Genomic DNA, 18,260 nt, shown 5'->3' with positions numbered 1-18,260 from the left:
ATCCGCCGATCAGGAATCCCAAAATGGCGCTCTCAGAGTTCGCCGCCAGCCAGGAGCGGTGAAGCCAGGAGTATCGCCGCGAGGCCAGAGATGGGACCAATGGATGGCTTTAGTCTGGAGTTGGAGTCCACAAAGCCGAGGCGATTCCCAAAGAGAGCTGCCTTCTATAGCAAGCCACAAGGTGTTTGGTTTTTATACCCAACCTGGCTGCTTAACTCCACCCTCAGGTCCCAGCCACCCTCCCTTTGGTGGTGATGGGATTTGTCTTTCCCAATGTCCTGATGGCTTTAGTCTGGAGTGGGGGTGGGGTCCACAAAGCCTGTATGGGATTAGCTGAGGGCATCATTTCCCCCTAACAATAGGAGCTGTCTCTGGTCGGACCGGCCTTTCCTTTCCAACCTCTGCTGTCCTAGAGTGTGCACACAGGCAGGTCTTCTAGTGCATACTTTCCCTTCACTTAACAACAATTAAAAATTGGAAATAATAATACAAAGACGAAATCTTTTGTTGCGAGCCAGCCGCAGCCCTCTGGGTGTCAGGGATTCCTGAAGGATGGGACTGTGTTGGCGCAATTGTAGAGAATGATAAGGGAGGGGGAATGAGGAGACACAGACACTGGGTCAGGGTGTGGGCCTTGTCCTGCTGAGGGTCTCAGCAGCCCTTCATTTATAAATTTCAAGCAAACCAGGAGAGCGCCTAAGCATATGCATGAGGGAAGGTAACAGTCACATCTTTTCCCAGAGCAGCAAGGGTTGATTTACCCTTTTGCAGAGGCTGTGACATTTATTATTATTATTATTATTTTTATTTAAAGGAGGCTCATTAGCTCAACAAAAGTTTCTCAGAATAGTCATTTATCTGAAATGACCAATCATTTTATTACAAGCAAAAGGCTTCTGGGGCTGCACTAACATTTCCATGTTTACTGAGTGAAGGATTAACTAAGGGCTGGGGAAACAAAGGGCAGGAAGTTACCTGGGGGAAGGGAGACAAAGGGATTTTTTTCCAACTAACCTATAAAGTTGAGACTAACATATTAACTCATTGACTAAAGCAAAAACCAGAAGGCTTTTATCTAGAAGTTATCATCTATAGTATATTGTTTTAATATTGATGGGCTCTTAAGGAACCAAGGGCCTGGAGGGCATTAGTGCCAGGCAAGCTGCACTGACTCCTCCCTAGCCCCCAGCTCTCCCTTCAGGGAGGAATTCCCCTAATGTAAACAAGGAGTTTTCTGCCTATTACTCTTCTACTTATCTAAGCAGCCTAGTTTCTGTATCTAACTTTAAGGGAAAATTCCTTTCTCTGTAAGATTGCTGATTGTTGTTTGTAGTTGTAAGGAGTTACCAATATTTTATCAGAGGCATGGCCAAAGATGGTTATAGCTAGCTCAACCAGTCACAAAACTGCTGTCAATTTATTCTCGAATGTGTACTCTAACAGCTACCATACCAATCAGCCCTAAATAAACAGGAATGAATTAGCAGGAGTCCACTATGGTGCCTTCTGGCTTATCAAGAGTTTTCTTCTGCTTGGAGCTTGGCTCACCTCTGACATTCAACTTTTATCTTTAACTGTAAAGTAAAAGACTTTCTTCTGTGGAACCAAGCTTAGCCGAGGTTTCGCCATTTTGTATATCCTCCAACTTGATATGTTACTTCTTGTCCAGCCGCATTCCGGAGATAGTTTCAGCAGTCACAACCCTCACTCCACTTGGTGACGAAAAAGCAGACCACCCCAGCCGCCAATGAGGGCAGTCCTGTCCATAAATGGAACAGCATCACTAACTGTCCAATCAGTTTGAAACTGTAACCGCGTGCGCCAAAATGCCTTTGTAGTAGCCAATGAGTAATTGCCAGCTTCTTTCAAAATTCGTGCCGCTTGTGACCCTATAATTGACCCCTGCTTCCTCTGTTCGGGGCTCTCGACCTCTGCCATTGCATCGGTGCGTGTCCGGGGCCCGGAATCGAGCCGTAATAAACTCCCTTTTGCATTTGCATCAGCTGTCTTTGGATTCTTGGAGGCTATGCTCACAGAGTTTACTGATCTTGGGCACAACATCTTCCAGTTAGCCCTTGCCTTAAATGGCCACATCTCCATACTAAAAGACTTAGCCCAGGGATGTTTACAGCCTTTTGTTCCCAGAAGTTTTTTCACTTGTTCATGTAAGGCCAAATGTTGAATTGCTGCCTTTGGCAGAGAACTACTAATTTTATAAAAATGTAATATTTGTATCATGCACTGCCATTTGCCATCAAACTGGTTATTCAGTGATTGATCCATATTTGCAGTTTTACTTTTAAATGCATATTTTAGCAATGGTAGAAACTAGCCCTAAACAAATGAAGAGACTCTAGCAGGAGTCAGCTAACGAGATTCCTGATTTTTCAGAAATCTGCCCCATGCCCGGACTTTTGTCAGATGACATGAGTAGCATGGTCCCTATGATCTTTGTATCCATGCCCTTCTGAGCTGGTCTGATGTTAATGCATTCAGCATTTGGCCCACCCATTTAGACAATCAAGTTGCAACAAACCCTTGCCACCATGGGGAACATCACAGCACACACATAACATTCTCACATCTTATAATCCTGTAGTACACCTAAGAGCAGTTCTGAAAACTGAAGAAGGGAGAGCACTTAGTCAAAGCTCAATGTACCATCTACTCAACTGTAAAATGTGATGATGTATTTTGTCCATCGGGGTGGCCTGGAAGGCAGCCCTTGATGGAAGACTCCACTGTCCTAAGTTTTAGTTCCAATGCAGGAGCTCGTCGTTCCTTCCCAAATCTGGAATTTGTTTGTGATGTTGGTTTCTCTCAAATTAGGCCCATTTCTTGTTTTGGAGACCAGGGATTATATTTTCTCCTAGTGTTATAGGGCAGGCCCAATATTGAACGGGTTGCCTGGGTGTGGGTCCTCACCCGCGCGCTTAAAAGGGACTTATTAATACTCCACTACAGGCATACACAAAAGGTTAATAAAAGGTCTATTTACAAGGGAAAAGGAAATAAGGAAAATGTACAACTCAGGGAGAAAATAGGGAGATAAAGTCTTTAATGCGTCCTACCCGATTTGCTGACCTGGAAACCCAAAGGCACTCTCAGAGCTGGCCGGATGCTGCGAGCTGGCGGGGAGCCAAAATGGGGGAACCCCCACTAAAGACCACGTGTCTGGCTTTATACCAAACCTGGCTGTTTAACCCCACCCTCAGGTCCCAGCTACCTTCCCTTTGGCGGTGGCGCTTGATAGGGACAAGTATCACCAGTTTTTATTTTAAGACTTATTTATTTATGCATACAAGAACTGGGGTACAGGCCAAAGGTGTGGGGGGATGAGAGGATTCACCAGAGACAGAGTGGGGAGCAGGACAGGATATACTGCTGAGAGGAGCATTGGGGGAGACAGGAGTGGTCTGCTGTGCCATATGGATTGCTCCCTGGCCAGCCTAGGGTGGTTGTCACTAGCTTGATAGCACTGTCTTTACCCTGTGCCACCAGGGAGGCCCAATATTCAATATCCTTTCATGATAAAAAAAAAAAAAAACAGCAGATGGAAGTTCCCTCGACCTGAGAAAGTTATCTACAAAAACAAGCAGGCAGCAACAGACTTATGGTAAAAGGCTGAATGATTTCTCCCAAGGATCAGAGACAACATAGAGATTTCCAGTTTGGCTCCTTCACTCAACACAGTACTGTGGTTTTAGCCAAAGAAATTAGAGAAGAAAGAAAAATTCAGATTGTAAAATAATATGTGAAATTATCTTATTATATATAAAATGATACTGTAATAACAAAATCTAGAACAATCCAATGGAAAATTATTAGAAGAGTGAGTTCAATAGGTTTAAAAATCCCTCAGTATAGAAAAATCAATAGTTAAAACGCTGAAAATGAAATTAAGATAACGATCTATCAAAAAGAATAAATGCTTAAGAATAAATTTTACAATGGAAATGCAAGACCTTCACAGAGATCACTATAAAACATTGTTGAAAGCTGTATTAAAGATCTAGATAAATGGAATGATATCATAGCTTCATGGATCTGAGGCTTCATATTGTAACCATGGCAATATTCCCTAAACTGATATATAATTTCAGTGCATATTTATGAAACTTCAGCCTGTCTTGTTTGTGTATTTTTTGCAAATATTAGCAAACTGATTCTAATATTCATAGGGAAATATAAAGGACTCAGAATGGCCAAAAATATCTGAAATAAGAATAACCAGTTTGAAGGGTTCAGTCTTATTTCCAAACTTGCTAAAATTGAAGATATAAAGACAATGTGATACTAGCAGAACAGCCATAGATCAATGAAATTGTAGGGAAGGTCCAGAAGTAAACCTTTACATTTATGGCCAACTGATTTTTTAACAAGGGTGAAAAGAAAACTCAATGGAAAAAATTAGTCTTCTCAACAAATGTTGGGACAACTGAATGTCTGTGTGCAAATAAATGAAGTTGTATATCTTAGACCACACACAAAAATTCATTCAACTCCATGTTGAATATCAATATTCAACTTAAAAGGAATATCAAATACTAAAAAGTTCTTGAAAGAAAATATAGTGGTAAATCTTGCAGCTTTGGGTTAAAATGGCTTGTTAAGAAAAATATAAAAAAATATATAAATGGGGCCTCCCCTGGTGGGGCTGCGAAGCTGCCCGCAGCCTCTGCAGTGCAGGTTCAATCCCCGGCCACCGGTGAGGGTCCCACATGGCATGCAGACCTCTCCTGCCACGCACACTGCTCCCCTCAGCAGTGTATTTCGTCAGTCTGCCTGTTCTGCTCCCCGTTCTGGCTCTGGTGAATTCTCTCACCCTCCCGCACTTCTGACTGTACCCAGTGCTTGTATAATTAAATAAATAAATCTTAAAAAAAAAGAATGAAATTCTGAGACCTGGATGGATTTTGAAAGTCTTATGCTAAGTCAAAGAATCGAGACACAGAACATAACTTCTTGTAAGATTCCATTCATTTCAAAAACCCGATGAGGGATATCTACAGAGAGACATAGTAGATTGGATTTTGCCAAGCCTAAGGGTTGGTGCAAAAGGGAAGTATGTGCGTATCTGCTAATGGTCTAGGGTTAATTTGGGGGTGATGAAAATGTTCCAAATTTTATTTTGGTGATGTTTGCACAACTGTGAAGTTATCATTTATTTGTATGCTTTAACAGGTGACTTTTATGGTATTTGGATTATATCTTTAAAAACTCTTAAGAAAAATAATGACTATCACCATTAGGTTGTGCTAAAACAGCAGTACTATGTAGTGATTTTAAACTTCAAATGAACAAAATTGTTGTAATGTCTGAATGTTTATGTGCTGTTGCTCATTTTGTTCTTCACTTAGGAAACATCCTTCAGGCTACATCATAAAATTTACTAAGAAGCACCCTTTGATTGCTATTATTTCTGTTGCTGAAGTGTCAGGGAATGGAGAGACAGAAGAAGTTTTTTTTTGCCTAGACCAAAGTCACACTGTGTGTGATCTGTGTGCCCCTCTGCATTTGCTAACTGGGCTGAGTCCACCATCACTTCCTTTCTTCAGGCCACTCTATTTTCAGCTCCCCTGGGTGGGCTTGCTTGCTTCATGACACAGAATCCTCTTGTGATGGCTTCCTGGAACGACTGCCTTTCTTGGCAATGAAACACCATGACATATTTGCAAGCAGTGACCAAGGGGCTTAGACTTCAGCATGTCTGTTCATGACATGTTTCGCTTGTTCAACACCTTTCTATTGTTCCTCGTGGGTTTGCTTGTATTTCTTTTATTTGCCTATCAGATCCTCTTTTTTGTGTTAACATTAGTACAAATTTCAGTTCCATCACAAGTATTCCAGTTTGCAGTAAGTTCTCTGTTCTCTGAATTCTTTTCTTTTAAAGATTTATTTATTTATGTATACAAGAGCTGGGGTACAGGACAGAGATGTGGGGGCGGGGGCGGACAGAAGAGGCAGATTGACTGAAATACACTGCTGAGAGGAGCAGCGGGTGAGACAGGAGAGGTCTGCTGCACCATATGAGTTGTTCCCTGGCTGTCTGGGGATGGAACTCATGCTGCACACGCTGTGGACAGCTTCATAGTGTGGTGCTAAACCCCTTGCACTGCCAGGGAGGCCCTGTTCTCTGAATTCTTATCATGTGCATTAAGTGTTTCACTTCTGTCACACAGACCACAAACTACCCAGCACATGTTCGCATTGTTGAGCATATACTATGTGCTAAGAACTGCACTAAAAGCTTCCCATTTTTTCAGCATATTTAACCATGTAAATTAATCTTGTTTACTTTATTAATAGGCACAACCATTCAGTGAACTTCCATTCTTTTCTGATTGAGTATTTATCTAATTGTCACACAAATTCTATTACAGAAAAGATAGGGCTTGATAAATACTGGTGAATTACTTATTATTTTCTCGTTTCTATTTTTTTTGTCTTTAATTAAGCTACTGAAAAAACCTTACTAAATGTGGTAAAAATATGTTTTGTTCACTCACTGCCACGTCACGTCTCAGTAAATTTCAATTATTTATTTTGTAGTTTTTAAATTAATAGACTTTATTTTATGAGTTAATGTTTGGAGAAAAAATGAGTGGAAATTGCAGAGTTCTCGTATATCCCCTCAACCTCCCAAAAACACAGTGTCCCTTCTTATTAATATCTTGCATAGCCACTAATTTTCCACCAATTTAGTGATCCAGAATCTACTGTTACAATTGATGAACCACTATTGATGCATTATCTTTAAGGTCCATATTTTACATTAGGTTTCACTCTTTCTGTTGTTTATTTTGTATCATTTGATAAAGGAATAACTTACACACAAAATAACTTATACACACACATATATATGTTTTCAAGTCACAAGTATATGTATATATGTATGTGATAACTTATTTTTTTTTGACCACTGAGCTATATAGTTCATTGTCTGAATATACTACAGCTTATCAGTTCATCTGTTAAAGACTATCTTGGTTGCTTCCAAGTTTTAGCAAATATGAATAGAGCCTGTACAAACATTTCTATGCAGATTTTTCTGTAGGACTACTTTTAAAATTTTACTTGAATAAATACCAGTGAGGACAATTTATGGATCATATAGTATGTTTATTTTTATAAGAACAAAGCAGTTTGTTTCGATACAATTTCAAACCATCTTCCCAAGTGGCTATGCCATTTTGCAATCCCATCAATAATGAGGAGTTTCTGTTGCTACACATCCTCACAAGAACTTGGGGTTGTTGTGCTTGGGATTTTAGTCATTTTAATATTAATGTGGTGATATTATAATTCTCTTTTAATTTTAAATTCTCTGATGGCATACTATAATTAAAATCTTTCTATGCACCTGTTTATCATGTGGATACTATGGTGAAGTGTCTTTTCAGATCATTTGTATATTTGGTAATTGGGTTGTATTTTTTAAAAGTATTTATTTATCCATGAAAGATCTGGGGTACAGGCCAGAGGTGTGGGGGATGAGAAGATTCATCAGAGACAGAGTGGGGAGCAAGCAGAACAGGTGGATTGACTGAAATACACTGCTGAGGGGAACAGCTGGCGAGACAGAAGAGGTCTGTGCTACACATGGCTAGCTCCTTGGCCAGGGATCCAACTCAGGCTGCAGTGTTGAGAGCACTGAGGCTTAACCTAGTCCACCAGGGAAGCCCTAGGTTGCATGTTTTCCTATTGATTCTTTTTTAATAAGAATATTTTGTATTTATACTACTTTTTAATCATTTATTAATTCCAGGAGATTTTTGTGGATTCTTTGAGATTTTCTACATTGAAAATAATGACATCTGGGCACAAGTATAGTTTTATTTTTCTTTTATCAGTCTACATTATCTTTTACTTGCTTCCTGTTTATTTCATTAATCTAGAACTTTCCAGTACAATACTGAATAGAATCAATGATAAGGGACAGCTTTAATTTGTTCCCAGTTTTTTTTTTTTTTTTTTAAGATTTATTTATGCACACAAGCACTGGGGTGTAGACCAAGGGTGTGGGGGGTGAGAGGATTCACCAGAGACAGAGTGAGGAGCAGAACAGGCAGACTGACTGAAACACACTGCTGAGGGGAGCAGCGGGGAGACAGGAGAGGTCTGCAGCACCATGCGGGTAGCTACCTGGCTGGGGATTGAACTCGTGCTGCGGTTGCTGGCAATAGCTTACACCACTATCTTTAACCCCTGCACCATAAGGGAGGTCCTGTTCCTAATTTTAAGTGGCATCCAGTTTCTTGTCATTAAGTTTGATTTTAGTTTTAGATTTTTGTAGAAATTTTATAGCTAGTCAAGGAAGTTGCCCTATACTTCTAGCTTATCATGTAAATTAATCTTGCTTTCTTTGTCATTCAAGCTCATTCTTTCATGATTCTATATAGATCAAAGTTCCATTAATACACAAAATTTAGGACTTAATAAGTTCTAGTGAGACAGTCAAACTATAATCTTATTATCTGCATTTTATTTTGTTCTGGATTAAGTGCTGAAGAAAATTATCTAATTAATTATGTAAATGTTTTCTGTTTACCTATTGCCACATCTCTGTGCATTTCAGTAATAGTTTATTTTCTTATTTTTCTTTGATTTAAATTTCAAAGTTAGAATTTTCCTAAGAACACTAATTCTTTGAGATGTGTAACCAGTTAATACTGAATGTCCCCATCCTGTTTTGAAAGACTATTATCATACTAAGTCTCCAAGCAACTGCAGCAAATAATTCTAAATAAGTTTGCCAAATACACCTGACTGCAAAGCTTATATTTCACTTTCCAACCACTAATTTTCCACCAATTTAGTGATCCAGAATCTGCACCTCAAGGACTGTGTATAAGGTCAGGAAACAAATGAGACAGATTTGTTTTCTTTCTATACTGTATAAAATACTTCACAGACAGAAGATGACACTACTTGTTTTCACAGTGCATAAGTTGGTTTGTTTCCAAGTCAAGATGAGGTGTATCCCCGGCTGAGATGAGGGGAGACATGAATATTGAACTTGGTGGAATCACTCGGTGGTCACCTTTGTAGACCACCTCCTTAGTCCTCATGAGAGGGACATGCAGACACCCTGACCCGATCTGCTGTGTCACTGAACCCCAACCCCTGCTCCTCTCGGGTCTGCTGTCTTCATCTGCCAGAGGGACAGAAATTTCCCCACATCTTCCAAACCTAGAAGATATGGCCAGGACAGGAGACCAGACTGACCGCAGAGAAGCCTCTTCTCATTAGCCCAGCTGGCAATATGGTGGTACAAGGCTCTGCCGGCTGCGAGGACTATGACTCCCTCGAGTTCCTTAGAGAGGCCATTCAGCAGGGCCTCTCCACCCACCCATCCGCAGGGCCTGTGGGCACCTTCACTCAGGGTCCTCACACCAACCTTGCCTCCACCTGCTCTGGCTCCTCAAATGCTCCGAGGCCTAAGAGCTGGATCCCACTCCCGATGTCCCCTGCAGGATCTGCTGCTGGAAGCAAAGCGCTCTTAGTTGAACAGCGACACTGACTGACTCTTTCAATGAGATGTAAAAAGGAACTACGCTGTCAGGGTGACATCTGTTTTCCCTTTAACTCTTGTTAGGGAGTTAACAAGGTTCCTCACAACCTAGTAAGTCCTGGTGGAATTTGTATTTAGATTGAAGAAAGCTTTAGAGATCTTTAATGCACTGAAGTTAGCATTGAAGTATTTATGGCAAAATAATATAAAGTAACAACCTCACTCTGTACCTGGTTAGCTTGGTAATAGGTTTGTAAATGATGAGCTATAAAACTGGAGGGGGAATTAGAGGTCACAGGCCTGCAAAGCATAGTCCTCACTACAGTGAGGACACTCCCTGGTCTCTGGGAAGCTGTCTGAAGCCCTTCCCATCTGTAGGGTAAGGTAAAAGGTATCAGGCTTTTCTGCCCTCCCGCCATCAGGATAGATGAGGGAACCCTGTGATCCTGAATGCATGCCTGATGGCGGGCACCTGAAGTGGGTACACCTGAGCTAAGAGACTGATTTATAAGGGTGGTGCAGCAGAGTGCGGTGTGGTGGTAGTGCGGTGTTAAGGGTGGAGGAGTGGAGTGTACGGAGGAGTGCGGCGACTACAAACAACGGCGAAGAGCATGTGGCTGCTAGAACCATTCATAAACCTGCCCGGAATGGGTTGGTTGCTTTACACCATCGCTTGGCACAGTGGGGCTGCCTTCCCGAAAGCCCTGGCACTGACCCGCATGGCTGGACTCCCTTTCAGCTTGTCCTGACACTGACCTTCTTATCACAGAGGTTAGTTGACCATAGGAAACCCCCACACCAAGTGAACATTCACCTCAAATTCTAGACAAAGAGTCACCCTTTCACCTCAGCAATACAGCTAACTTTAGGCCCCAGATTCTGGCAACATTCCCCATTTTCAGACCCCTTCAAGTGTTCTTCCTCACTGGTCATTCTGAAGTTAAAGCAGTTTGGTTGTCATCAAGAAAAAAGGAGTCAAGTGGACTGAGGGGATGAACCCCGAACCACACACAGAGGATGTGGACAAGCAGAAGCCAAAATCTCAAGTTCATGCTGATTCCACTTCAAGGCTTCAGTGATGCTGGGCCTATCAACAGTGCTCAAGCCTGTGTGTAGATTGCTGCGCTTACTCCAGGGCAGATCCCAAAGGTGCTGACTTACCAAGTCTGGAACATGTGTCCACAGTTCCTCAGCAAGTGCATGCCAGGTAGCGCTCAGTGCTCATTATCCTGTGTTGTGTGTCCAGGACAGGAGACCAGACTGACCGCAGACAAGACTCTCTTCTCATTAGAACAGCTGTCCCAACAAGACAGTGTTGGCTTCACCTGGGTATTGGCGAGAACAAAATCTCTGCTTACAATTTTTTTTTTGTTTTTATTTTGTTTTTTTTTTATTTTTTAAATTAATATTTTATATAATTCTTACATCATTTTCATATTTGCACAATGTATGCATTATCATTTTGGTTATATTCCCCATACAATTGCACCCCCTTATTATGACCCTAATCCTTCCTCTCCCTGCCACCCCCTTCCCGTAGTGTGTCTCTGGTTTATGGTTGCTTGTTGATTTTGATTTTTACTTTGTATTAATTAGTCTTTTTCCTGGTCCCTTATTTAGGTTTTTCTTAATTCCTGCTATGAGTGAGACTATCCGGTATTTTTCTTTTTCTTTCTGGCTTATTTTGCTGAGCATGATTCCTTCCAGCTCCATCCATGTTGCTGCAAATGGCATGAGTTTATCTTTTTTTGATTGCTGAGTAATATTCCATGGTGTATATGTACCACATCTCCTTGATCCAGTCATCCATTTTTGGGGCATTTGGGTTGTTTCCATAGCTTAGCTATTGTAAATAGTGCTGCTATAAACATAGGTGTGCAGGTGCTCTTTGGAATTAATGTTTCTGTGTCATTTGGGTAAATACCTCTCCAAAGAGGAAATGCAAATGGCCAACAGGCATATGAAAAAATGTTCAACATCACTTGTAACCAGTGAAATGCAAATCAAAACTACCATGAGATACCACCTGACGCCAGTGAGAATGACACATATTAAAAAACTAGCAACAACAAATGTGGAGAAAAGGGAACTTTCCTGCACTGCTGGTAGGAGTGCAAACTGGTCCAACCACTATGGAGAGCTGTGTGGAGATTTCTTGACCTACTAAAGACAGGGCTTCCATAGGATCCAGCAACTCCGCTTCTAGGTATTTACCCAAATGCTTACAATTTTATATGCCTGCTGCGAGGACTATGACTCCCTCGAGTTCCTTTAGAGGCAATTCAGCAGGGCCACCTACACCTTCCTATCTGAGATTCCAAAATGAAATCCAGATTTTGCTCACTTTGATTCCCATTTTCCTAGGATCAGAATTTCCTAGAATCATAAAAGCTCAAGAATGTAAGGGTAAATAATTGCCCTCCGCCATTAGGATTGATGATGGATCCTTGTGGTCCTGAATGCATGCCTCATGGCGGGCACCTGGAGTGGGGTGTGGCCATATGGAAGTGGGATTCACCTGGGCTGAGATGGTGATTATAAGGGTGGCGTCACGGGGATGCAGCAGAGCAGAACAAAACTACCAGAAGAGAATGACAAGGAGAAATAGCAGAGAAGCAGAGTCCATGAGAGAAGGCCAAAGAGCCCAGAAAGACTGAAGACTTGCTGGGGGCTGGAAGGCTTGCCAGCCTCCCTGCCCCCCAGCACCCCTGCCTGCTGTGTGTACCTGGTAAAATGACAATAAAAGCCTGGAGAGCCACCGAGGGCTCCAGGACTCTCCTTTACTGTCTGCTCCAATCATAGAAAACCTGCACTGGCCCTTCCTGCCACTATAGTAAGGAAACTTAAATTCCTCCTGATCTGACTATCCTTTACCTACCAAGTTCGCTGTATTACTACAAACAGTGGAACTTGATGTTGTATGTTTCTACTTTTAGTACTTTTAGACACTGTAACTCCATTGAAAAAGCCATATTTGCAAACCATGAAGCTATTTATAAATACTGAGTGCTTACCGAGTACCTACCACAGACTCAACACAACACGGGTTCACAGTCTGGAATGTTGCAGCAACTTCATTTTAAGCCCAATTGTTTTGTGATCCTATTTTTATGAAGAAATTAACTGATGAGAAAATATATCATCAATGCTTTGACATGAAATATTTGCTGATGATTGTTCAAGTCTGCTTAACATTATGAAGTCAGACTGTACTAAAGAGACAGGAGGCATCACATGTGCTCTTGCCGAGTGACAGACAAGGTGTAGCTGCAGATTGGCAGGCTTTTGTTGGAGAAAACCTGATGCTATCTCTGAGGCCTGAGAGAAAGGACGGGTGTTGTGTTTCAAGTTACTTCAAGGGCAGAAGACGTGGCCCACAGTATCCACTTCTGTTCTCTCAGGGAACTGTTTCGAGCAGAGGATACACAGTCATCTTGAGGGACGGGTTAATGATGGATAGATTAATGGATGAGCAGACAACATATGAGTCTAATTTCCATTAGAGCAGAGTCACAATATTATTTTTTACCACATCAGATTTGTCTCTTAAATGTTAAAGGAATGAAATCTTCTGTTCTTAATTGTTATAAAGGGGAGAGGGCACGATGGCTGCTGTAAAAGTGCTGTCCGTGGAGAAAGTGATTCTATCACCTGAGAACTGGGACCTCCAGCTCAGTTTGCCTCCTTTGTCCTCACTTCTTCACCTCTTTTTATCATTCACACTAATTCAGTAAAACCGCAATCCCAGAATATTTCAGTGTCTGCTGTTGTGACTTTCACAAACATCTTGTTCAGCATAATTTGAGAAAAACAGAAGACTATGTGGACTGTTGCACTACAAATTTATGTTTCCAGCCTTAACTGTGAGAACAAGGCTTCTACGGTGCCCTAAAAGCTGTCTCCCCAGCTCCCTAGAAGGCTTCCCCAAGGTTCCTCTCCATCTCTTCCCCTCTCCTGGCGGACATCCTTCTTCACTATGAGGATGGACTCCTCTCGTGGGGAACGTCCCAGGCGCCCACACTGTGAGTGTGTCTAGCCCAGAGCCTTTCCCTCTCTTTGCCCCTGCCCTGCCTGCTTCAGTGACATGCTCCTGTTACCTTGTCTCTTCCTTCCCACTGGCATGGGAACTTGATTCACCCTTTTATTAAAAAAAGAATTCTGCCTCAGTCATAAATCATTTTACTTTCATTCCCATGACTCATGGTAGCTGGGCTCCTGGAAGTGTCACCAGCCTCCCAGTCACCCCTCAGGACAGGGCATCCCCTGCACCGGCTCCATCCATGCTGCCCTGCTGGGCCCTATCAGCTTCTTCTGGTCTGACAGCGCTTGGTTTTCAACCCAGATCTCCCACCAGAAGGCAACAGCGTAGTTTACCGCCTCCTTGTTTTCTTGGTTACCTCGAAACCACATTACCTTGTTTCTCACACACACATTTCTGCCTCCTTCACAACCTCTGCAAAGTATCTGCTTGCTTGCTGTGAGTATTCCTAGGGTTCTAGCTTATGATTTTGTCTTTCTTAATTTTTGTTCTTTTGAGGCGAGCTAGTTAGTCTGATGCCTTCAATTTATACATTGACAACCCAGATTCTATCATTCCAGTACCAATTCCTTGTCTTTGTTTTAAGCTTGTGTTTCCAAACTTGTACTGGATTCTGAACAAGGGTATATACAGGTAACCTTAAACCAGCATTCCAACATGGAATTGTTCATTTCTTCTCATGTGCTACAAAATCAAAACTAAGCAAATCAGAAAAGACTGGACTTTCTCTCCAGATTTCTCTCTCTCCTAAGGAAAACTACATCATCATATCTGCCTTTCTCCTTTGCCAGGTCCAATGTTCAGGCATCATTATCATACTTCCTGGATGGTCCCATGGGAGTTAAAATGCTTCCATCATAATCATGCTTTTTCTAAAATGTGGCAAAGAGCAGGTACGTCCTGAACATGGGTCCTCTCAAAACAGTGGAGGCGAATTTCACTTTAGAAAATAAATAGTAATACCAGCTGTAATTAGGGTTGCATAGGCATGTTAGTCTTGATATGCTGTGCTATGTTCATAAGGCCCCAAATCCATTGGTATAACAAAGGAACAATTTATTTGTCACTCAAGCAAAGTTCAAGGTACTTGGGTTGCCTTATTTTCCCCTTGTAGTTCTGTCAGCTGGCACAGGGATTCTTGGGTGGGCCTCATCACAGAAGAGTAGGAGAAAGCTAGAGGACCGGGTGGAATATGTTTTAAGTCTAGACCAGGTAGTGGTTTATACCGCTCGTGGCTACAAACCCCTGTGAACCAAGCAGCTTTGTGACCCCACCTGATCATTATGGAGGCTGGAGGTGAGCATTTGGTTGTGCCAACAGTCTCTGTCCTGGCAAGAAATGTCTGGTTTAAAATATCAGATTAATTGGAAAGAATTTTAAATTGATCAAGTCCTGAGCATAAAATATTTTAAACATTAATGAAATTTGACCACTGTTAGCAAGATGAAACGTCAGGCCCCTGTTGCTCTGATACTGGTTTGCAAAGAATAAAGCAGAGTGTCATGAGCCTCACTTTGGCTGAGTTTGACCCAGGGTGGGGTAGATTGTTGGTCTCTTTGGCAGCTCATGTCCAACTGAGGATGTGCTCCTGTGCAACTGACCACAGCACCTGCCACTGAGTGCAGTCAGGGTCTAAGACCACACACTGCGGGTGGCATCCGAGATGAGGGAGAAACCTGGGGCCTCGGGAAACCCTGCCAATGGGAGCGAGGCAGCAGGACAGGTGACACATGCACAGTTGATGCCTCTGTCACCCACTTTGTGCAGGAAGGCTGATTCACCTGCTACTCCTCCTCTTGCAATATGCTGACTGGAAGAAGCGTGTTCATTGGTGAAAGATTATCCTTGAAAGCATGAAAGGATTTATGATATGCAGTTTGGTGTTTAAAATCTTTCTCTAACCTAACTGATGGTACAAATGTCGGCATAATCCATTTGCAATCTCAATATCCACGCCCCTACCGAGGCTCAGACAGACCACCACCATCCTAATTACTAAAGTGAATACTTAAAATGATTCCTCACTCCCCTTGAACCAATAGACCTGTCCTAGAGAGTGAAGTTACTTCCAGTCTCACCTCAATTCATTCTCCCTTACAGAGCCCAAAGTATTCTTCTTCTATATCCAGAAATCTAAACATCACTGCCATGTTTGGAATGCTTCCGCCTGTCCATGAAGCTTCACTTGGATTTGAAAACTGTCATGGTCAGCCCCTTTCTGGCTCTCCCCTTTCACCCTTCGCACCCCTTTACTCCCCATGCTCTGTATAGACTGAGTTTCTTTCACTTCCTTGAAATTGCCAACAAGTCTTCAAACTTCTGATTCTTCATGCGCTCTCCCTTCTTCCTGAAACACTCTTCTATATAAACCACCAAACTCCTGGTAAGCATTCACATCTCCACTGAAGACTTTCCTGAGCCACAACCACCCTGTGTCTGCCCACTGGCAGCCCCTCAGCAATGTCCACCTCTCCTTTGGAAACAGTTGTTGCCCCATGATTTTATCACCTCCTAGAATAAAGGTTTATATCTTCACTACTCTATACCTAGAGAATAGACAATAAGATACTAAATCAGTAATTATTGAAGAACCTAGCCTTTCCTAATTTTCCATCTTGCCAACTTTTATTTGTCTTTCTGATCTAAGCTCAGGTGTTACTGCTTCATGAAGTCCCCCATGACCCTGAGTTGGGTTCAGAACACCTGGATTCCCTCCATCCAAACACCTATCTCACTGTGATGGAGAAGGTGCCGACTCCACATGGCAGCCTCAGTTTCTACACAGAACCCAGCACACACTGACACCAAAAAGTAACTGTGGGGGGCAGGAATCCTGTGTCTCCTTCAGTGTTTAAACTGAAGCAGACAAATTGCAGTTCAGGTGAACTTCTGAAACTATCTTAATAATTACAATTAATAAATAATAATAAACAGAAGGTAACACTAATTGATTGACATGCTGAGGCCTAGCTGCCATCCACCCGTGCATTGTGGAGCATGAAGAGCCTTGCAGGCAGTCGGGGCCGTTCTTTGAGTTCTGAGACCACTCCCACTTGACTCCCCGCCTCAGACAGACTCTTCAGCACCTTCTTACTCTGGAGTAGTTAGTTCATTTTGCTTGATCCAGGCACTACTGAGGGGCCTTCTTAATGACTTCAAGTCACTGCCACTTTATGTCCTGATATCCAGAAACCAAGGCAGGCCCATGAGTGTCATTACAGGAAATATCCATGGAGAATAAGCAAGATCAACCCCAGTACTTTGCATCAGAATCCTGAATGAATACAGTTCTCAGCCTGTGGTCATGATGCACTCTTAGTCCATAAACATTCACTGGATACACTCTGAGTGCCAAAGAAAAGGCAAATTGCTCTACGTCAAAGGACAGCTCATTCTCATAATTCCTTTGAGAGGCAGATGTCATTATCCATGTTTTCAAGATAAAGACATTGAGACTGAGAAAGTTTAAGTAAATGTCATAGGGCACCCAACCCCATGTTTGTATGACAGGGCATTCCGAAGCTATGTATGCCCTGTTCAACAAAATCCTCTCGAATACAGGGCTTGCCATGTGTTTAACCATTGCCAAGTCACCACACAGGGGTGTCTCCCTGCTGGACTGGCACTGTTCCTAGTTCTTTACTCATTCATCATGACCTACTGAGTCCCACAAAGACTCATCCTGAGAAGAAAGCCTTGTTCTGAAGTTCCCAAGAAGAGCCTGACGTAGGATCCTCAGCCTTGGAGCCCTGAGAAGCTGCTGTCTCCTGCCTGGAGCTGCTAGGCTGCTAAAGGGACAGTTTCTTTCTCAGTCAGCAGGCTTTCAGGGTTTCAGTGTTTCCCATCTTTGGCCCTCCTGTCTTCATGACCTGTTAAATTAGGTCTTACATCCAGCCACCCTGCACTCCATGGCAGGGAATGTGCATAAGACTGTTGTTGTGCCCACACCACACTTACCTCTCCCTGACTGACTTTCATTCTTTCTTCCTCTAGTCACTGTAAGCATAGATTTTTCTCAGCTCACTCAGGTGGCCCCTTTTAGGGTCTTGCTTGGAATCTTGCCACATAAATACCATCCCAATATAGTGGGTGCCACATCCAGATTCCATATTCCTCCAAGAACAAATAGAAACCAAAAGTTCTGTTTCAACCACACAGTGAGCCTGGTTCCCCACTCTGTACTTTGAGTTCAGCCCTGGTGCTCTTCATTTGGCATCCCTATGGCGCCAAGATCTGGCATTCACATATCTTCCCGTGTCCCCACAGTGTTCTGCTACATCAGCCTCTGGAAGGCCAGCAAGTGCTGGCTGCCTCTCACAGTGACTGAGGCTCGCCCTCCAGGATTTCTGAGTAAGCCCAACATGTTCACCCTTCAGTGGACTCACCTGTGAGCACTGCTGTCCTAACCTTCGTTCTCCGAGGAGGTGGGCAGTTATCTCAGCTCTTCTTCCAGGCAAGGCTAGAATGGCCTGGCTTAGGTGAAGCTGTGCTGGGGCCCAAGGCACCTCTAGGAGCAAGGCACGTGGACATCACACACACTCTTCCGCGTCTGTGCTTTGGGTTACTCCAAACATGCTATGACTTTGTTACCACCAGCATGTAGACTGATATGGGGAAGTGTGTCCTATAAACTTGCCTTGGGAATTCTGGGCCCCTTTGCTGGCTGAGTGGTGTTATGGAGGGTCGCTATGATAAGCCAGGGACACA

The 18,260-nt window shown here is 42.8% G+C and overlaps 1 protein-coding gene across 1 annotated transcript in view; it reads right to left on the bottom strand.

Moving 5' to 3' along the window:
* The window catches only part of LOC129146158 (zinc finger protein 39-like), a 170,624-nt gene that overhangs the window by 114,607 nt on the left and 37,757 nt on the right, over positions 1-18,260 (bottom strand). The window lies entirely within an intron of this gene.

Source organism: Talpa occidentalis, unplaced genomic scaffold (assembly GCF_014898055.3).
Source record: "Talpa occidentalis isolate TD23 unplaced genomic scaffold, MPIMG_talOcc4v2.1 talOcc4.18, whole genome shotgun sequence".
Taxonomy (NCBI): domain Eukaryota; kingdom Metazoa; phylum Chordata; class Mammalia; order Eulipotyphla; family Talpidae; genus Talpa; species Talpa occidentalis.
Note: the sequence above shows the minus strand (reverse complement) of the source record. Positions and strands in the feature narration are given on the sequence as shown.